Source organism: Aptenodytes patagonicus, chromosome Z, assembly GCF_965638725.1.
Source record: "Aptenodytes patagonicus chromosome Z, bAptPat1.pri.cur, whole genome shotgun sequence".
NCBI classification, from domain to species: domain Eukaryota; kingdom Metazoa; phylum Chordata; class Aves; order Sphenisciformes; family Spheniscidae; genus Aptenodytes; species Aptenodytes patagonicus.
The window spans coordinates 7,301,985-7,324,987 of NC_134982.1; positions in this window are offsets into that span (position 1 = coordinate 7,301,985).

The following is a 23,003-nucleotide window of genomic DNA, read 5'->3' on the forward strand; positions in this document are numbered from 1 at the left end:
TAGGGTGGTCAATCTATTTGTAGCACTTTGGGGGTTCTTTTGTTTCTCTGGGTTGTTTTGTTTTGTTATGTTTTTAAAGAAAGCTGAAAATATCCTTCTTCTCCCACGCTAAAGGTTCAGTTCAAATGCCTGAATGATTTCTATTGGGTTTACCTCCCTCAGAGTAGTCATGTTTTGTTTTGAACTTGTTAGCTTTGAAAAATAAATGTATTTATTTATTTATTAAATCTTACATTGCCAGATAGCTATGCTGAAAGAAGAAAATGAAGCACGCAAAACTTTTACAAGCCTGTACTGCTCAGCTAGATTTTGGTTCTGCATCTACTATCAAAACAAAGCAGTCGTTCAGCTGAATCCAGTGTGAGGTGGGCTGGACTCTCTAGGGGTACGTGCACATCTGGAGCAGTGGCTGCGACACCCTCAGTTCCCGTTCCCATGGGTTTATATGGATGATGAGACTAAGCAACTCGCATGAAATAGGATGGATCTTTCAGGCCCTAGATGCATGCAGCACTTTCAAAAAAGGGCATGCAGCAGATTTACCAGGTGAGCTTAAATAGAAGCCTCCATCCACTTGAGACCTGTGATAAGCCTCTCTCTGCTCGAACTAGCTTAAATGTACATTGCAGCAGGTTTTACTGTTAACTTCTCTTTGGCCTTCAACAAGTAGTCAATAGTCCTGCAGATTATATTCTCCTCTGCCATCCTGATTGCTAGGAGCATTCATCCAGAACTAAGCCACTACAGTAAACAGAGCAGGGTGAGAATTTTTCAACAAAACACTTTTTCATCAGAAAAAGGTGATTCATTGAAACTGAAACCTTTCACAGGAAAGGGCTGGATTCATTGATTTTTGTGGTGGCAAAAGAAGAAGTTGTGGACTTACTGAAATGTTTTTCTTTGAGGTGTTTGAAGCAAATAGTATTTTCCATTTCAAGAAGTATTTGAGCAAATGTTAATGCAAGATTACCCTAACGCAGATAATTTAATAAGCAAAATGAAATATTTTAATTGATTTTGAAGATTTTGAAGAAAAGCAATTGACTTTATCCCCTCATATTTTCAGTTTATACCTATGTTTTGAAAATCTTTATGCTATTTCAGGTTAAACCAGGATATTTTTGATAGAATGGCAAAGCAGGTTCCCATACACCTATAGAGAGGATAACAAAGTGCTCAAGAAGATTTCAATTTTCTTTTTTCAGTGACTAGTGAAATCAACTAGTAGAGAATCTTCATCAATACTATGGCTGTACCCATCTTTTAGAGTATAAACATGGCTTTAGGTTATTACTTCTGACTATCCTGAAAAAACCCTATCATCATTGACATAAATATAATCTTGTTAATCAATATGTGAATTTTAATATAGAGAAAAAGTCACAGCTGAATATGCTGCTCTCCAATGAAATGCCAAGATAAAAATGTTACATCGTCGTAATATACGTCTACTGATTTGCCATGCAGTGAAAGTAGAACAATTGCCTGTTTAATTTTTGTTTCTCTGAGCTACTGAAGCCTGAATTTTTCAATGAACTTTTCAAATATATTTCCGGGGAGGGCGTTACCAGAAAAGGTGTCGTAAGCAGAAATAAGATGTGAAAAACCATGATGTCTTAAGATGAAGAATGGATCTGGGAGAGCAGAAATACCTCTTCTAATAACTACTTTCCTCATAAATTCATGGGAGTAGCATGAAACTGTATTGCCTAAACCAAAGGAAAGTAATGGGGAAGAAAAATTGCAATACTCAGAAGGAGTGGAAAGACTTTTTAGGCCAGGCAATCTGCATGGGCCAAACAGAACTTTGTTAAATTAAAGAATCAGATAAGAATATTAAAATACTAAGGCATACAATTTAAAAGCACAATGAAAAAAAAAGGGAAAAAAAAAGAACATGTGTCACAGTAAGGGACAAAAAAGACCTCTTTTGCTTGCAGAAAAAAATAGCATATGCAGTTTGCCTGCCTCAGCAGAAACTAATATGAGGTGAAAGAAAGCGTAGAAAATGAAATGATCATAGCAAATTAATATGGACCTTCTGAGAAAGCAGATCAGGAAGTGTTTTTTGTAGATAATAGAGACCCACATAAAAACAGGCTGGAATACTGATGGTGAGCTTTTTGCAAACACCCTGGTGCTGAATGAGATAGAAATTGTACAGCATGTTATCATCTAAAAAGTGCTTGTGCCCTTTTTATAAGGCTGCTTCATCCACTGAGGAAACCAGTCAAAAAGATCAAAGGCTGTGCTGGGTTTAGTTCTCCCCAAGAATCTGAAGCTGAGTGAAAAATAGAAGCAACCACAGAGTGTCAAACAACATAGAGGATCTCAACTAAAATATTCTGTTTTCTCCCCAATCACTAGTGTATTAGCTGAGCAGAGATAAAAGAAAAATCATTATAATCTTCATAATGCTAGCCATGAATTAGAGGCACATGAACTGAAAAGCAGGAGATTTCTTCTTAGGCTGAGGCTTGTATTTACAAGTGAAGGGAACAGAGGTTTGCCTAAAATCAGGGATCAGATTTCCCAGGGACAGTAGATAACGAATTATCAAAGAATGTAGAGATAATGTTGGCAATGGCATATAGCACTGGGGATTGAGATAAATGCATTGCTGCTCTGTCTGATACTGGAACCAATCTCTGAAAGATATACAGGAGAGGAGGAAAATGGTAAACCCAGGGTTTGTCTAATCACTTCAAACTTTGGTGAGTTCCCTGTGTTCCTCTGATTATGTTCTCTGCTGGCATCTCCCTCGCTCCTCCACACACATGCACAAATACACACCTTCCCAGTAACAACGAAGGGTGGCAGACACAATCGCTCCAACGACTGTGAATTGTTTTGTAGCAGAAAATTAATTCTGACCATGTATGAGAAATACTTTGTAATATCCTGTTAGTGATATTACTCTCATGTGCACACGGAGCCAGGTTTCTGCTCTGAGCTTGGCTGGTAATGCAGCCGATGACACAGACCCTTTCTGATGGGTACTCACGTTCCCTGTCTGGCACTAAGGATCCTGCATGTGCATGAAAAAGCTGGTGTGATGTTCATTGTCTTAGTCATGATATCAAGTGGATGAATTGGTCTTCAGACCCTTTACAGCGTGAATGAAAGTGCCAGTTCCTCAGAGGTACAGAAGAATTAAATCTGTGAACTGAGCACCGAGAGATTTTTTTTTTCCCCCATCAGGGAAAATTTCATTATTATTCTTTTTTCCATTTGTTAAATGGAAAATGTAAAGGAGAATCGTTCAAGTGGCAGCCTCCAAACAACAGAATGTTTCCCTCTGTCCTTTGCATTATTTTTCCACCCCAGTATACCATTATAGGGCTGATTGATCTGCCACCCAGCTCCTGAGCAAATTGCTACGGTATAATCTCTATTGATGCTCAAGGACGTGGAGAGCCCTGATCTAAATGAAAAATGAGGGTTTGGGTCAGATCAACAGTAACCTATGGTAGCCTGAGCTGCGTACCGACTAGGGGAAGCTGTGATTTAGTTGCCACAGACTTCTTGGTTGAATCACATTCGTTTAGAAGAGAAAAGGGATGATGAGAAACTCAACCTGTAATTCCCATGAAAGAGAACAACAACGTGAAGAGCCATAGGGTGATCTCAAACAAAGCTACAATGAAACATTTCAGATTTCTGAAACACTGATATTGTCTTAGACTCGCTGATTCAAGGATGTGTGTGTGTGTGTGGAGCATAGAGGAATGAGGGAGTACTTTAAGTTTTACCCTCAAATATTAATAGGAAAAAAAAAATCTCAAAAATCAGACTTTCTATATAATAGTTATCCTAAATTGGACCCCTCTCTCTTTTAGAGATTCTTTAACAAGTGTATTAATTGATTTGTATGCTTAAAAAAAAAAGAACAGCAACACTTTTTGCAAGTTTGTATCTATCTTTTTGCCACCTTAATATTTTTGTGATCTATTTATAGATCATTTTACTATCTACATTTTGTTATTAGGAATGCTAGAGTACATCTATATCAGACATTTGCTAGAAAGTTTGTGTTGTAGTGGAAAGACTGCATACAAATTAACTTGATATTTTCACATCATAACACATATCCATCAATGAAAATAAGTTTATATTGCAAAATTTAATAAAGAAAAGTATTTAATTTACAGCAAGAATTGTATGGATTTTGTCTGCTTACATGGTTTATTTTTGTTTGGTTTTGCTGATTAATAGAGTTAGGCCAATAGAAATATTTTATATGTTTGTATAGATTTTGCAAGCTTTTTTATTTTTAAAAAAGATAAGAAAAATAAAGCTTTTAGACATGTTAATTATAAAAATGATTTTTAAAATCTCCTGTTATTTCACTAAAATTCCCTTGCTATCACTTCCGTAAGTAACAGTAAGGATAAAATGAACTTTTATATTCTGTGCTGGATTGAAAAAAAGTGTTTTCTTTAAGTCTGGATTTTCCTTTAAATTTGCTGAAAATGTGGAACAATAAGAACTTATTTTGGAATATCCCAATTGGTTGAATAAATTGGAATAATTGTTTGGGTTTTTTTTCCTTAAAAAATATTATCTAAAACCCCCTTCATTTCCTACGTCTTGACCCTCCCTCCTCCAAGGTTGAGGGGAATCACACTGCAGATATAGACACAAATCTTGTACACTTGTTGTTAGTGATAAAGTTACCAAGGTAAACGTCATGTAATTGATGTTTTGGGACCTTTGTTCTTTGGTGGCATAGCTGCATTGAAATATATGGAATACTTGGACTTGGATCGTTAGGGGAAAAAAGACATTTTTTGACAATATCTATAAAAGACGTGTGTGTCTCTGGTAGGGACTGAGAAGGATAATCCTGCTTGGGAACTCCCATTCTTTGTCAATTGTGCTTACTGGCCATGTTTTGTAAATCTTGTTTTGACTTCAGGACTTATGAACAATTTAACACTGATCAAAAACACGTGGGAAAGGATGCAATGGCACCCAACAGGGCATTAGTGTAGAGAATGAGGAAATACAAGAGCTTCAGTGACGGAAATACCAAGGAAATAGGTCTTATTCTCCATGGAGGACAGAGGAAGCTTGACCATGATCCCAACTACTGAACGAGACTCTTTGGAGTCTCCCCTTTTTCATTAAACTTTTAATGTTTCATGTAGATAGTGAGTTGTTGTTCAAGGCGATTTAAATTACAGAGTAGTCACAACTTGATAATGCAGACTGTATTTCAACACTAAGCTAAACACTGCTATGAGATAAGAAAATAGGTCAAACTTTTCAATATCTCAATCACTGTGTTGTCTTTTTTTTTTTTTTTTTTTACTTCAGACTTGCCAATTAATACCCATGTGTTATAAATGTGGCTAAGTGAGAGTGACTTTAAGTCAATGTACACTTCAGCTCACTTAAAACGCTCAGAGCTGAATCAACAAAGGACTGAGGCTCTGAAATATCCCAGCTTTCAGTGAACCTCACATTTGCCTAACCTCTTTACCTTTATATATTTATTCTAGTAAAAAGTCTTGCGTGGTTCAAGCTGCTCACAAATAGGTGGGCACAAAATCGTCTATATCTGGAAATTCCAAGCTACTAATTGTGGCGATTCATATATAGTTCTCTTCAGCATTCTCAAAAAAGACATCTTCCTGAAATAGCATGAGGGTAGACAAAATTGTCTAGGGCATAAGACTTCTCAGGGAAAGAAAATGACCCTGACTTGATTCTGTGTTGTATCTTTGCCAGATGTATGTAAAAAGAAGCTGATTGCTATAGCACAGGAGGGACTGGAAAATAGCTGGTTATCACTACGAGGAATAGAGTTGTGACAGCTCCAAGCCCTTAGTCTGGGTGCAATAAATTAAAATTTAAAGTCTGGAAAAACTTGACCTGGAGCAAAATCTTACCCCAATTTTGTCCAGATATGTATTTTTAGATTATGTCTCCTGGATCAAGCCCTATAAGAGAGCCAAGTATAAGCTTTTAGGCAGCCTCTTTGTGGTCTGTCATACCAGGCAACTGGGGACCCTGATGTTCACCTGAAGATGGGAATAATTTTTGAAAACCATATTTGGAGCATGAACCTGTATTTTAGGACCACTCTTTAAACATATACAAATTATGTTGTTTGTGTTGCAGTTCTTTCAGTCTTTCAAGATGCATCTTTATACAACTGGTTAAATAAGAACTGGGAACAGGAGCTTGACCTTTACCTTCTCATATCCTCTAATAAAAAATAATATTTGCTGTCTCTAGTGTGCACTCTTTTGTGCTCTCTTTCTGGCCTAACAATTGAAAAATGAATTGGGTCCAGAGAACTGAGATATTTTGTGATCTTTTGGAACTTGAAGATTGAGGGGGGGACTTTATTAGACCATAAAGTACACATTTGTTGTTGCCCTTGTAAAGGTGTAACACATAAATATAAAAAAAATATTAACACACAGTATAAACTACTCTAAGTACCCCATGTTGATTAACAATGAAAGATCTCACCTTTTAAAATAATAGCAATGCCAGTTGTGGAATGTGAAGAGTGCTTTGAATTACAATGAATTGCCGAATGCATTAGCCACAATATCAAATGCAGTCAAATTAAAACGTTCCCTTCTGACATTTTCAATTACACCCCATCAAGCTTCCAAACAACCTAGGAAAACTAAATAGAGTGTGTGAGCTAATGGAAAAGGCAGCCTGACATCTTCTCCTTCCAAAAATTAGATTAAGCATCAATGCTGTTGCAAAAATCTGTACCAGAACATTAAACAATTAAGAACTGGCATAACAATACTGACCAATGGTCCATCCACTCCTGTGTTGTACCAATTGCTTGTGACAGAGGCCAATACTGAATGCATCAGAGGAAGAAAGAAGAGTTATAATAGTAAGACCTTGTGATTTTAGGATGTTTTCCATTCAAGCACCTCTAAGTTAAATTTGGTTTTGTTGTTTCTATGGTTTCCTTGACCTAGCATTGTACAATTTCTAATGCTTATGTGGACAAAACCCTTTTGAGGCTGAGAGGTGTTATAAACTATTTTTCAGAAGTGGGAAACAGGAAACTGCCTGGTCGATTCAAGGTGAGAGAAGGTTTCTGAAACAGGATTGGAAAGCTAACCCAGATAGTTTGAAGTCTCATTTAGGGCAAGTGAAGTGAATCTTCCTTACAAACTGCCTGGCAGAACTGCCATATGGTCAAGGCCTATAAAGAACATATCTTGGACCTGGGAGAATGGAGGGCAAGGGTTGGTCCAGGAATGTTCCATACAAGATTTAAGGAGAGGATGACAATTGCTCAAGGGTCCTAGCTCATCCTTGTAGGTAGGGCCTGGGACATGTTCCCTGGCGAGGTCAGCCTTAACAAGTCAAGCCAGAAAACTTCTTTCCACAGCCAGGGATTTAGTTAACTTAGTTACTTTTCAAGTAGCACAGCCCTGCTGCTTCTCAGGAATAGTCTCAGAATGCAAGCTGTGCTTGAACTTGTCTTTAAGTCACCTGACTCAAAAGCCATCTCTAAATAATCAAGGAATAGATCATGTCTCTCTCAGGAATTTAAATATAATTTTTCAGGAAAATCCTGCAACTGTACTGTACAACCTTGCAATATGTACTAAATATGAAGAAAAAGAGCAGGAGGAAGAGTGCATCAGGTATATGCTTTCCCCTAGGTAATGTATGGAAAAGCACAGTTCATCTTATTTGGTGACCTCCTTAACATCAAGTTTCTCCCACGGGGTTCTTTGTTTCTCTCTCCCCCCCCCCCCCCCCTTTTTTTTTTTTCTTTTTTATCCTTCCCAAGATAGAATAAATGTGCAAGATGGAGCTGTGAGTCTTCTGTTCTGAAAGTGTAGAAGAAAATGACAGGCAATAAGCTGGGAGAAAAAGGCTCAGATTCTGGTCCTTAGCTAGAATTTGTCTAAGGCAGACTATTGTCTTCTAAGCATCCAGGATATTCCAATTTCCTCTTTTGTGCAAGCAATAAGGAAAATCAGCTCTTAGTTTTCAGGTGCTGCTCTTTAGTATACAACATGCAAATAATCCAGGAATAGGCAAGAGAAATAACACAGATTTTATTTGCAACAGTTTTACTCCTAAAAGTCTCTTGGTAAAGATTCAATTTCTTGGCTTAACATTTACAAATGCATCTGCCCTGACATAAAGACAGAGAGGTATTCATAGATCCATGAAAGCTGTTTACATGTCTAGTTTTTGTATGGTTTGAGTTAGTCCCTCTTTATCACCCTACTACTTTTTTTGTGACTTCAGACAGTCCCATCATAGCAAGCAAATCTCAAATGTGTTGAAGATCAGGAAAAAGGGGAAAGTTTAGCTGATCCACATCAATTCCAAATGAATCTGGGACATAAATAAAGAGAGGAATGAGTCCATGACTCTTCTTTACCCAGGTTCCCAAAGACTTGGGGAAAAAAAAAAGAAAATGGATGGAAACATCTTTAAAATAGGTGCAACTACATTTCAGTTTAAACATCTATTCTTACGATAGTTAGTATTTTTGAGTTCCACTTCTTTCTGTTCAACCTGCTTCATTTTCATGCTATCTTTTTCCATTAAGCTCACACAGTGTCTGACTATGATGAGGACAAACTTCTGGCACTGTTGTATTTGTAAAAGAAACATGCATGCAGAGCTAATAAGATTTACAGCACAGAAGCATAATAAATCAATGTAAAATTGAGTGAGTTGTATTAGGGGAAAGTGAAAATAAGATTTCTGGTTCTGAAATGGATCATAAGATCAACAGAGAATTGGGTATTGCCTGAGAACTGGGGTATAGTACCTTTTCTTTCTGCATTGCTAATGTAGACTTTAACAAGTGGATTTATTCCTCCTAATTAAAAAAGAACAACTGAGGTACCTTAGTGAGGAACCAAGTGAGATTTACAAAAGTAAAAGATTAAAAAGTTCTTGAAAAACAATTTTTTTTCCTTGTGTGCTCAGCCTAGTCAACCAAAATTTCCTAAAATAAGAACAATAACTAGTACTTAGAGAAATTCTGAGAAGACATTTGCAATTATTTTTTATGAAGTTTTCATAAACCCTATATAGACATCATTTTCAAAGATGAAGGGTGTCCATACCAGGGAAAACATCACACTGACTATAATAGTCACCAGAGAAGATAGACTCATAAAGGCCATCTGATTGTAGATTTCAGTCTTTGGAATCACTGAAAATACATAAATATGCATTATGTCTAGGTATTTATGTCCACAATATCTTGAACTTACTTTTCTTGAAGTTTAGTTTGTGGCTAAATTAATCATAAACAAGTCTTCTGATCACAGTCAGAATCCCATGTTTTTAAAGAGCTGTGTATAAAAACTCAATTATCCTAATGACCTGGTTTCAGCTGGGATAGAGTCAATTTTCTTCCTGGTAGCTGGTACAGTGCTGTGTTTTGGATTTAGCCTGCAAATAATGTGATAATACACCGATGTTTTAGTTGTTGCTAAGCAGTGTTTATACTAAGTCAAGGACTTTTCAGCTTCCCCTACTCTGCCAGTGAGGAGGTGCACAAGAAGCTGGGAGGGGGCGCAGCCAGGACAGCTGACCCAAACTGGCCAAAGGGATATTCCATACCATGGGACGTCATGCTCAGTATATAAACAGGGGGGGAGCTGGCCGGGGGAGGGGTGACCGCTGCTCGGGGACTGGCTGGGCATTGGTCAGTGGGTGGTGAGCAGTTGTATCACTTGTTGGGTTTTTTCCCCCCGGGTTTTGTTCCTCTCTCTCTCTCATTGTTTTACTTTTAATTACATTATTATTATTACTACTATTACTGTTATATTATTATTGTTTATTATTATTATTATTATTATTATTATTATTATTATTATTATTATTATATTTCAAGTATTAAACTGTTCTTATCTCAATCCATGACTTTTCTTACTTTTGCTCTTCCAATTCTCTCCCCCATCCCACCAGGGGCAGGAGCATAGGGTGAGCGAGTGGCTGTGCGATGTTTAGTTGCCAACTGGGGTTAAACCACGACACCTAAACTCAGTAGGAGACATAAAAGGTAAGAGAAGAAATGTTAGCATACACTAGTAAAGTTGCTTGATTAGTTTCAGACAAAAGGTTGGTAGATATCCAGGAAGATCAAGTCTTCTGACTGCTAGTTGAGTCCCTGCTGGCATTATTACTTCTGATTTTCCTTAAGCCAAAAAGCTAATCTTTGAAGGAGTCCAGGAAAAAAGAAAAACAAAAACTTTTGTTGTTCAGCAAATTACCAGGCTAGATACTTTGACTCAGATTTCCAAAGGGACTTGATTGTCTGAACCTTACTGAAGGTGGGATTTAGGTACTTCACTTGTAACTGAAAATCCTGTTTCCAAGAAAAAGACCTAACTAACAGCAATCGCACTCTCAGCAAAGTACCACTTCATACCCACTATGAATCTAGGAGTTAGATACTGTCAACTGGCAAAGACTGGTGGACGAGTAGATAAATTAATCCACCCATCCATCGTTTCATACGGTTGTTTCCAAAGCAATCTATCATCTAATAGATTTAGTAATAAGTCTCACAACATTTTCTACCTGTAATACTGGATTGTGTCGTATTTCTAACTACTTTTTTTGGTTCCCTTTAGATGGATGTGCTATAGAATAGATCAGACCACACTTCTGGCCTGTCAGATAGTATTAATTTATGATGTTCTCTCATCCTTCCCTGGTGCTTTGGATCAAACAAAGGCACTGTTTAAATAAATAAAATGTAATGTAATACAATTAAACATTTTCCCATAGCTGTTAAGATCAAGGCAACTAATAATTACCTGATGCCACAATTTTAAAACCCACGACAGACATTTATATAGTTTAGTGATTACTGTCATAATGTTAAGCTATTGAGCCTGGATCTGCTCACATTATTCAGTTTAGAACGTAAAATCAGCAGAGGTAAGATCAGCAGAAATCAGCCCATCACCATTATTAATTCAATAGAAATATTTATGGGTTTGCAAGGCTGGAAGGAACAATTATAGTCTAATCTCATACTCCTTCTCTTGAACAAAAAGCATAAAATTCACCTAGCAATTCCAGCACCCACCTCAATACTTTTTGACTGAAAACAACCACTGCAATTTTATAGGTCCCAGTTTATGAAGACAGGGCAACCTCAGCTCCCAGGGAATGAGAGCCGAAGCACTAACCTGAGTAGAATGTCACACAGGAAGCCTGAGAGCTGCACTCAGATCTCTTCAGAAAAATCCTGTGTTTTACATATGTACTTTTTTGCCCCTTAGCTATAATAGCGCAGTTAAATCATCATTCCCATTTAGTACAGATGTAAATTTTGTGGCTATAAAAGTTATTATAATGGTAAAAGTTTCAAGAAACTGTGGTATATCAGACAGATTTGTACTTTCTCTCTCTACTTCATGGTCTTTTTCTACAGAGAAGTTAACCTCCCCTGTGAAGTGTATTGAGAACTAGAAATGAAACACAGGTTTATTTTTGTTCTTGATCAGATTACAATAAAATTACTTTGCCTAAGGAAAAACCACCAACAACAACCACACTCTTTTGAGAAAGAGAGCTATGCTAGTCATCCATATAAGTAGGGTAACCCCCAAACCTACTGCAAACTTTATTCCAAAAATATAAACCTTTTCATGGAAAAAATACTTGTGTGAACACACACATAAACACACAATACACACATACCCACAGGAACACAAATAAAAGTTTTAATTAAATTTTTGTACGGAAGATGTCTTGAATCCAAGACAAAATTTCTAGCCAGAGAGAACTTTGAAAATATTTCATACCAAATTGACCCTGAGGTATTTATGTGAAACCAGAAATCCCTCTAGACTTTTATATAACCTAATGACTTAGGCATTCAACAGGAATATCCATATTCATCTCTTTGTGATGCCTGGTTTTCTATAGTGGTGTTATCCAAACTCTCAAACTGTTTGCTATTCTAAGATAAGGCCTTTTTTCCCGTGATTTGTATCATAATAGTTCCAGAAAGCCTCATTTTCCATCCGAGAAAATTCACTTTGAAGTCGCATGAGAAAAAAAACAAACAAATAAAAGCCACTGCACTTTTTGCACCACAAAATCTCAGGGTTTGGTTAGCTCAGTAATTACCCATTTTTTAAATGTTAACTCAAAGGATCATCTCACCTCTTTTACCAAGGGTAGCTGCACTAATTCACTGCAATTTCTTTTTTGCAAATGAAAATATACTTGGCCTGACAGTTTTTTCTTTTGTTGTGTTCAATTTAGTAGCGCCCTCCTCTTCCAGATGAACCTTGCTATCCCTGTGAAGGGCTGCATATGGCCAGGAAGGAACTGTATTTGAAGTTGCATGATGACAGGATGGCTTAAGTGACAAAGTGGCGAGGCACAACCCTCCTACAGACATGTCCATCCAAGTCCCTATTTCTCCCTTTGAGGTTTACATGCAATCTTCAAGTGCCATGGTGAAAAGAAGCCAAAACCACCTCTGAATGCTAAAACACTGGCAGCATATTTTTAAGGCTGATTTATCGTCATTCAGTTTTTCACTGAGAGGGTTAGCCTGTCCCAACAGCCATGCCACTCCAAAAGAATCACAGAAAGAAAGTATGTGATGGTGGAGGCTGGAGGCAGAGCAGGGGTCCCTGCCTTCCTCCCTGGGCCTCCTGCTCCCTCCCTGCAGTAGCACGGCCCGGAGGTTCTGCACCAGTTGCCATCCAGATGTTCAAGACTGCATCCCTACTGGAAGGTTGTGACAAAGCCCCCGAGAGTTGAATGACAACGATCTGTCAACAAGGCATCATAATATTTTTTTTCCACATTCCATTATTCTGCACCTTATGTCACTGTTTTTAGTTCCTGAATTACCCGTTCGTTTATTTCTGTTCATTTCTTCCATCAGTATTTTTTAATTTTAATGACATTCCACTGCTGAGACTCTTCAGAGTGTCGGCACTGCTTTCCCAAACCCGAGGCGGTGGGGAGAGAGGGGGGAAGAAGAGAAGGAAAGGCAGGGAGGGAGGGAAGGCAAGGATGTATCAATTACTCAGAAAGATCCAGAGGTTCAAGATGTGATGACACCAACAGTAGGAAGTATGATAAATGCTCTGATTTACATCCAACTCCCATTAGATAGTTTCAGGAAATTATGATAAAGTGATTATTTACAAGGAAAACCTTTACAACTTCATTAAATAAGACTAAGTTTCTGATTTGTGAGGAGATAACAGATATAATAAATAGGACTTTTTTTTTTTCCCCTCTGATCAATGGCGATGCATTTTCAGCTTCTAAATCCCCTGTGCAATTTCTCAGCTATACGCAAGTTATCACAATGGTACCCACAGGCCCAAAGGACAGGTGGGCATCAAGGGGTTTCTGTGGGGGCTTTTATTACAGGTCTGAGCTGAGAGAAGTCCCAGTGTATTGCTTGAGGCACAGAGGTACTGTAGTGGTCTTCTGTCCTGGTGTCTTATGACATGCCTGAGGAAGAGGAAGACTCCTTCAAGGAGGGGCAGGAAGTCTTTTATTACACCAGAGATTTGTGGGCAGTGAGTATTACAACAAAAACAGAGAGAAAAAGAAAGGATCATCTTAATTTTGTTGTCTTTTTGCTGTTCTTGTCCTGATTTGCTCTGTGGTCTTCTGTGTTTAGGACACAATTAGCTGAGTTTGGTCTCTCCCTTTGATTTGGTTAGGTGGGATCAAAAGAGGCCACAAGTTAAAGTATTCATAAATATTACACAGAGAAAAACCATCCCCTGTGAGTTATCCTCACTTGTAGCATTCAGTCCCTCATGGATATGCCAGAGATCAGATTTCTTCATTTTCCAGATAAACTAGAAAATCTGCCATTTCTTTTTCTTTCTCAGAAGGCTACTGAGAAAGATTTCAGGAAACAAAAGCAAGGACAATCCTTTCATTTATGTTATGAGGCTAAGCTTACAGAATAGACAGCCAGAACGATGGATTACACACTGTGAAGATTCACACACACCCATCTACAACCCTGTTACACGTGTGAAAAAAAATGCAGGTCACAAATCAGTCTCCATGGCTTCATCTTTCCACGACTGCTGCATAATGCAGAGGTGGCCAGCAATGCTCCTTCAGGAGCTGGTGCTCAAAGTGCTCTGACTCATCTTCTTAGCCCTTATGTAGCTTTAGGGACTGGACTAAGATATCTCAGTTATGGACCAGTGACTTTTGCCTTCCTTTAAAGTTGATGAAGAGACAGAGGCAGCGATTCTGGAGAATAATTGCCTTCTGGAGACACTGAGTGGCTTCAGAAGGGGCCTTAAGGTGGAAAGCCTTCTGGAGGTCCCTCAGTTAAGCACCAGAAGTGGGATGGGACCAAAATTGGCCTTATAGCAAAGAAGTTCAGATGTGCAGCCCTGGACAGCCAGCCCACGGCAGCTGGGGCTGTGAACCCGGGGTGGGAGGAAAGCTTCCCTGCAGACCACGCTGCAAGTGAGCAATGTTGTTGACTCCAAATAGCCTGTCTCAAGAGATAGGGGAGTTCATAGATCAAACCTCTCTCTTTACAGTCTAGGATTCTAGTTGCAAATAATGGGATTTAGGAAACAGTTGTGATGAGGCAGAACTAAATAGCTTTTCTGAAGCATTACTAAGGAAGAAAGTTGCTGCAAGTAGTCATTAAGTGGGAGAGATTAACAGCAGAGAGCTGTAGTTCCCAGTGCAGTGCCTTTTCTTTCAAGTTTGTGAGACTGAGGAAGGAGTTGCAATATTCCCTTCTCCTCTTCTGCAGTACGCAGGTGGTCTTTTGTCCTGAGTTTTGGGGTGCAGCATGTTTAACACTGCTTAGCAGTGCTACCCCATCACTTAACTCAGAGAATGGGAATGTGTAAAATGCCCAGGCAAGCAGCTGAAATCATTTAGGAAAGGACAGAAAGTAAATATGTCATTTACTATCTGGCCAGGACACGGGCTGACATCTATAGACTGACAAAAGTGCTGGAGAATCTCTAATAACCACAAATGGCTCCCGACTCATTTTCACTCTACAGCCAGCAGACTCTTGCAGCTACAAATGAAGGGGAAGTGAAATTGTAGACATGATGCACTGTGATCTATGATCATTATAAGTAAGAACATCAGAAATCCTTGAAAGAGAAAGAAATTCCCTATGGGCCTATTATGCCTGCTCCTTTTGTTTACCTCTTCTTGAATTTCCTATTATTTTCAGCTATCATTACATATCACAGGCCTCTTCAACCTGTGACTGACCTTTTGAGTTAGAAAGTGGATAAAGCAAACTACTGAAAAACTATGAATTAAATATGTAGATTGGGGGGGATAAATACAGAATAGATTTTTTTTTTTAATATATGTATATAACTATATATCTCCAAAACTACTTAGCTGTGAAAGCTTCTGAGAAATGGAAGGAAAGAAAATGTCTGGATTTTGCTCTTTGCATCTTATCTGGTCTTCTGCACCTCAGTGCTAGGGATAGCTCTTAACCATGAAAATGAGGTTGCATTAATTTCACTCGGGGATCAACCAGGGGAAGGACACAGCATATTAGTCGTCAGGGCTGGGTTCTCTTTTATATTCATCTGCATGCATTAACCTTCATCTTATTTGTTGAGTTAGGCTGCTTTTTGTATATCATGAATAATTTCATTAAGAATTTACCCACACTGTATCTTTGGGGTTTTTTTTTATTTTTTTTAATATTTACAATTTGTAATGCATAATAAATATGTAATAGGCAGGGTATGATTTCTCAGGGTTTACTATCATCTAAGTCTGTCATGTCCTATAACCTTTCTTGGCTTATACAATATTCAGAGCTTTAATGCAGCGTCAGTGCTGTTATCACGGGTTGATGGCAAAAGGACAGCCATCTTGACACTCTCCACTCACTAATCACGTCTATTTTGATTTGATTAGCATATAAATGCTTCTGGATTTATGCAATATCAGTAGAAATGTGTTAAAAATACTTGTCAGTGTCCTTATTTTGAGAGTTAGAATCAGAAAATCTTGGAGGGAAGAGGATCCTCTGGTTGCATGTGTTGCCAGTTTTCTGGCCCTAAATAATGCAATGATACATAGATGATTTTAGGCAGTATTCAGTGATGCAGTTTTTATCCCTTGGGTTTTTTTAAGGAGTTGTCTTTGATTCTAGAAAGGAGCAGAGGAAAGAATGGCTGGGGGTGATTTATACATTTTACAGAATAAATGGGAACTGCATAATGTCAAAATAAGAAGTTGAATCCAACTTTCTGACATTTCTGACTCAGAAGAATATTAGCAAAATATATACCGAGTTGACTGTTCTATGGCAAGCCACTACGAGTGGAACCTCACAGTAACAACATATCAAAGACTAACAACAACAGCAACAACAACATAGGCTGCTTTGTAAGAGAGAGAGAACTAGTTCTGATGAAACTACAGAATTTATGATGCAAAGTTGTGTGTATCTGACTTGATCATGTAGCAAGCCATGACACACTTGCATATTGAAATGTTCATCATGCACTTAACTCAACAAGGTTCTTAATCACATGATATAAAAATAAGGACTGAAGTGTACTTCATTCTTACTATCATCTTTGGTTTACATATCAAAACATATTTTGCAATAAATGTAAGAAAAGAATAATTTTCTTTTTGAAACATTTATTTTGGCATCATATTCTGTTGGAAACACATGCTGGAGAGACCTTATGGTCTAAATGACTTTTAAAAGTGTATTGATTTTTTTTTTTTTTTTTTTTTTTTAAGAAATGGCAGAAAAATCAAGATGAAAGTTCCTCTAGGAATCCTTCTAACCAACAGAAATGAGCTATCTGGAATGTGAAATAAGTAGTGAACTTAGGATAAGGCAGCCATGAAATGGATGAGTATGTAACCCCTGAGAAAGAAGAAAAAGCAACAAAAGGTAAAAGGGAAACAATGAATTTAAGACAGACTCTAACAACTCTGAAATTTAGTGGAGAAGATCGTGTAGGAAACCATTATAAGGAGGAACAGGATTCAGGAGAACAGCTCTTCGAAAAAAACTAATTATAGGACTAATTATAAAGAGATGAAGGAAAACAATGAGAATGACCAAAATCTAGAAAAAATTACCACAACGATTGAAGGAATCAGTGATTTTTAGCCTAAAGAAAAGGAAAGAAAACAGAATAGTGGTGAAGGGAGTGGACGTTGAAGGTCAGATTCAATTTACAGATGAAAACACCTATATGTAGGTATCTACACATGGATGTTTTCATGCAAGCTAAGTATATAGACACCCGATATACCCATCTGCACTTTGGGCTTTTTTAGACTATACTGGTTGTATTTTCCTGGTCTCCAAAACCCAGCTCAGTTGCCTAATGACAAAAATCTAGTGCCATTTGTAAAGCCCTAGTGTACGTGGTTTTGCTTCTATCTGCCGCTCCACAGAGAGGAGGTATCCCAAAGGCTCTGTGCCATACCTGCCCATCCCATGTGGACACTGCAGATACTCTGCAGCACCCTGAGTGGGAACAGAATCTATATTTAAGCAAACTGAATTGAACCCCTCTGGTTATCATGGAGCTTAGACACATAGCCCACAGGAAGACACTGTATTTGAGTTTGTGTGTCCTAATATACAAACTGAAACTCACACTGACAATCTTCATTAAATAAACAGACGACTTTTGTAAAAACAAAGGAGCAGCATGACAGGTAGTAAAAGTGAAACTGCAGCAGGAGGATTTAGGTTAACCAATAGGAAAAGGTAATTGTGAGTATGGTGAAATACCAGGATTGTGGTGAATGGTTGGGAAATCTCTGTCTGTGGAAGATTTGGAGAACATACTGGATACACTTTGGTTGGGAACGACATTAGAATACCTGATCTTCCTTAGGCAAGACAATAGATTAGATGACACATTTAGATCCCTTCCAATCCTATGTTTTTATGTTGTTATCTTGAACTCAGACAAAAAAGTCAAAATACCTTTTTTCTCTACATGAAAAGTTTTTTTGGAAAAAAAAACCCACAACTACTCAGAAATGCTGGAATGTTTTGTTTTGACATTTTAAGTCAAAACAAAATGCTTCCAGATTCCCAGATCAAAATATTTAATTTTGGTGTGTTAAATTAAATGTGAATGTTTCATTTGGAGTCAGTTCAATAGTAAACTGCATCTGGTTACAGTACGGTGGTGCCTTATGGGAACTGGAATTGGAGTGCCAAATGCCCTCAATCCTCCATATAAAGCACGCTTCCTTACTGGACTATCTCCTCCATGATGCCTGATAGTAATGTGTTTCACCTAACATACTATAAGCCTAAGCCAAGATCATGGAACCTCTGTTTGTGATCTGGTTCAGCTAACCAGTCTATTTATGAGAAACCCTACACTTCTAAGGTAAAAACAATACATGAAAAATGACAGGAAAAGCCCAAACTCAATAGGAAAAGTTACTTCAATATTTCTTTTTACAGAAACTGCAAAAAAGCAGGCCTAATATTAAAAATCATTTTTTTTACAGCAAATCATAAGAAAACAAGCTATTTTAAAAACTATAGGCAGTTTTAAGTATTGTTGATGGCATTGAACCAGTTCTTTTCCTGGCATCAGTGCAGACCGGCAATTTTTTTTTTTTTCTCTCATTTTATTTCAGATTTTCAGGGTCTCTTTGACCCTGTCTTTCTCTGTCAAACAGACAGACTGCCAGAAGCAAAACCGGAGGAAAACAAGTAACTGCCAGAGCTCCTTCATGCATTCACTGAATTGTGTACAGAATTCCACAGTTGAGGTCTCCAAAGGGATTTAGATACCTAAATCCATGTGAAAACCTGGACCTTAGTCTATTAAAGACTCTTTTAGCATAGATCTTCCACCTTCACTCATTACTTTCTGCCTCAGGACCTGGAGGGAGTGTTGTCATCAATGTGTGCTAACATCTGGCCCTGAGTAATTGACATTAGGGTAGGAAGTGACAAACAAACACAACTCGAGCTTCTCGGAATATTCATTGCAAATAATTTATGCAACTAATTTAGCCCCCCTCCCTTTCTTTTTCTGCTTGAGGAATCTGCCAGGGTAGAATGTGACCTTTATGGATTAGTGTCTTTGCACTTGCTCATTGAGCAGTTTGTGTGAACAATTTTGAGCCTATGGATTTCTTGCAAGGTGCTGGCTATGAATGTCCACTAATCCTGATTCACTGTTTATGCCATATGATTGGTCACCTCTGCCACCTTTTTTTTTTCCTTTTTTTTTCCCCTTCCCCTGCTTGTTGCCTAATTGGTTGACCCCGGTGTTATAAATAGCAGGGAAAACTGAATAAATCACAGAGGCTTTGCATCTGTGGGGAAAGCAGGGATGAAATAGCAGGAAATAAATTGGTGTAGGGATTTTAGAACATTTTAAAATGTCTATTTGCACAAGAAAGATCAGTATATTTGCCTAGATACATAGATTTGAGCTGTAAAAAGAGTTCTGTTCCTTCCGCACCCGACAGAAAGAGATAGACAACTCTTTAGCGTGCTTTGCATCCAATTCTTACCTGTCACAGTCCTCTGAAGCCATCATATGTATAGGCAATGCTGTTGGGAGACATTTTGTTCCCACTCATTATGCAGACAGTAAGCTCTTTTGGGACCTATCTTCCCTCTTACCATGCACACGTACCCCACCTTGCATAAGAGGATCCTGATCTCAGCTGAAATTTCTAGCTGTTTTACTGACAACCTAAAAATAAGAACAACAGATAGGCTGGTTCCTCTGCAGTCATGCTTGTTTGTCTCTCACCAATGTGCTCTGATTCATAAGCAATAGCTCCTCCTAGTTCTTAAGTAAACACAAATAAACCAAAATATTATATATACAAGTGATATATAAAATATATATATATATATAAAAATAACCAAAAATAGATACATTCTGGGAACTACTAGGAGGAAGTATGTAAGTATAATCTGAATGACCTCTTGTTTAGAATTATGTTTGACTAAATACATTTGAAGGAAAAACATTCCCTTTCTTTGCCCAGTTTTAATGAGGATATGAAGGCACTGGAGCCAGTGTAACTCAACAGGCTATAAAACCAGTGAAGAATAAGGACTGTCAGCTATTACCAACTCTCTGTAGGCCCAGTTGAACCAGTGCTCTACTGGGAAAAGACAAGGGAGCTTATTACCTATCCCCTGAGCCATCCACTCTTCCCTAGAGAGGCTTTTTGACATCAGGGGCTTAACTGAAACATATGAATTAGAGTGGAAATTGAAAGTATTCAAATATAAATTAATTTATACCCAAGGGTTATTCATGCCAACTAGCAATAAATATGCTGGAAGTAAAAAAGGCTAATTTGAATGAATATGAGCGGGCAAAAAGCAATCAAGGGCAAGAAAGAGGCATATGCAAAGTATAAAACATCAGATAGAGGAGACAGGACTGAAAAGATTACAGTAGAAAATTGATGTAAAGAAAATGGGAACCCTGTGAAAATGTGGGGACCATCTTTCCATGTCATGGTGCTAAACTGTGTTGCCAGACCTACCTCATTCTTCTGGGACGTCCAAGACCTGGACATGGTCATGTCAAAAATAAAATTAGGGTTTCACCCAAGATTCTTGTGGACATTTGTCTAAATATTAAGTTGGAAAATATGGCTTCCTAGACCTTGTTGCTAGTTATGAGGTGAAAGGATGATTGATGCAAGGAGAGAAATGAGAAAGCTTGTTGATAGACAGTGCAAAGACCCATCTAAAAAGGAGTTACTAGCAAATCCTGTCAATTCCCTTTATTGGTCCTGTAAAAGTCTGCCTGGCATCACATCTGATGCTTTTTGTACACAGGTATGATGGTTTCACTGGCCTTATTGCCTTTGTATGGTCAGGGGACCACCAATGTCTCTGTTGTAGAGCTGCCCATTGTGGTTTGCCCTTAACTGATTTTGGGTCCTGGGGTGTATAGCAGATTATTTACGATGACTGAAATGTGCAATTTCTGTTATTGCACAGGAGCAAAAGAAGAAGATGCAATTTTTACCGCTTTGCCTGGTTTCATCTCAGGGTAATTAGTCACTTGTTTTCATGAGTAGTAAATTTGTACTCACAACACAGAAAAAGAAAAAAGAACAAGACTAGGAAATTGAATTGGAGTTGAGGAACAATTTGGAGAGAGGCTAGGGCTAAAATTAAAAGTATTTTGCCTTTACTAGGATAAATCATCGATGACCTTGTATGAGCTGAAGGGCTGAACGATACCTTTTTTCACTGCCCTTTAAAAACAGCAACTGAAAATATTTCTATTCATATCAGTTCATCTTTTAAGAAAGAACAACAACTATGTTTTGGGCCTAAACTACTTGTCTGTGTCTGATTAATTAACCTAGAGGCTTTTCCGATATTTCCCGCAGATTTTGTCCCTGGCTTTGATTAATTTAATTAAAGATCGCCAGCCTTGATTCACCCAAGGGGCACCATGTCTAACATGAGGAATAAAAGTTTTTTTGAAGAAGTAATAGGAACAGCTGATGAACACAAAGTGCAGAGTAATTTTCCTGCGTTTTAGAGGTGGTTTTGAATAATCTGCTGTGGAACCAAAGTGTCCTGTGTTTGAGCAGATGTGCAATTACAGACAAACACTGAAGGTAGAAAATAAAAAAAAAAATTAGCAGGAAATGTCTGGGTCAGTAGTCAAAATGTCATTGTTAATTGCTGTACCTCCAGCATAATTTCAACATATTAAATCCCAGCTTTTTCCATAGGTTCAGACACTGGCCAGAATTTGATGGTCTGCTCACATGAGGAACTGCTCCAATTCACAGTGGAGAAGCCTTTCTATGAAATATTAATTTACTGGATGCACCTTAAAGTAAATCAGAAGACCTGTGATTTATTCCTGGTGCCGCTACTGTCCTGCTGCATGACTTCAGTTAAGTCTTTTTCCCTTTCTGTGTTTTCTCTTTTCACCAATTGTCTCCTTCTTTACTGAGATTCTCCCTTATGATGTCTCTGCGTAAATTGCCATTTTACACTAGGGGGCCCTTTTCTTGCTTGAGGAGTGTAGTGAGTTATCGCTTCATGATTCCCAGACTTCTATTCTTTCCAGGATTATATGCATGGTAACATTTGGTTCATGGCAGCACAACTGATGCTAAGAGGGAGACAAGACAAGAGCTGCATCTTCTGCTCTGCATCCAAACAATGGTAAACCAGTCAGCAAGGAAGTTAAGGTGACCAAGCCCTCCCAAAACTGATGGCATTTTCGAGGGTAGCTCGAAAGGGTAGCAACCTGGCATCTCCTTTTTTACTGATAGTCCCAGTTTACTCATGTTCTTCAGGAACTCTTTTTTGTATCACCCAGGCCACTTCTGACTCTGCAAGTCCTCACTGCGATGGTTTCCAGCACCAGTGACACCACAGACTGTGTTTGACATGCACTGACTGGCAGGCTCTTGGAGACCTCTCAAGATGCCTGACATACTCTGCTGTGTTTGGCTTTTGTTGGTCCTTTACTTTCATCCTTATTTTCTCCCCCTTCTCCCCCTTGCTTCCCCCCTCTATTTTCAGAGAAGCAAATGCTGACAGAATGGAATCAAATTGTTCAACGTCCATTTCAACACAGCACGTTAATTTTAGGATTGTTAGCCACACGCTTACATGTCTGGCTTTCTGCAGAGGGCTTGAGCTGTGCAGCAAATGAATCCAGCCACATTTTTATTCAGTTCTCTCACTGCTTCCTGCCAGGACACTCAGGGGGGCTGAGGATTCATGCTGTGCTTCCCACCCCAGCCCAACTCTGTGCCCATTTCAGCTGGCCTCCTGTATCAGCCTACCTGCACCTGTGTTTTCCTGGGTTTGGAGAACAGTGTGAGTATAGTCAGCCAAATGCTGGCACTGAGGAGGTCACGATTTCGTTAGTCTTAATCAATGAAGCTTTAATAAGCATGCTTTTCTGTCTTTGCCTCGCTCCTGCAGCTTAGCTCTGCAGGGCAGCAGCTCACACAGCGACTGTACTTCCCTTGAATACCCTGCCATGTAAGTGGGTCGT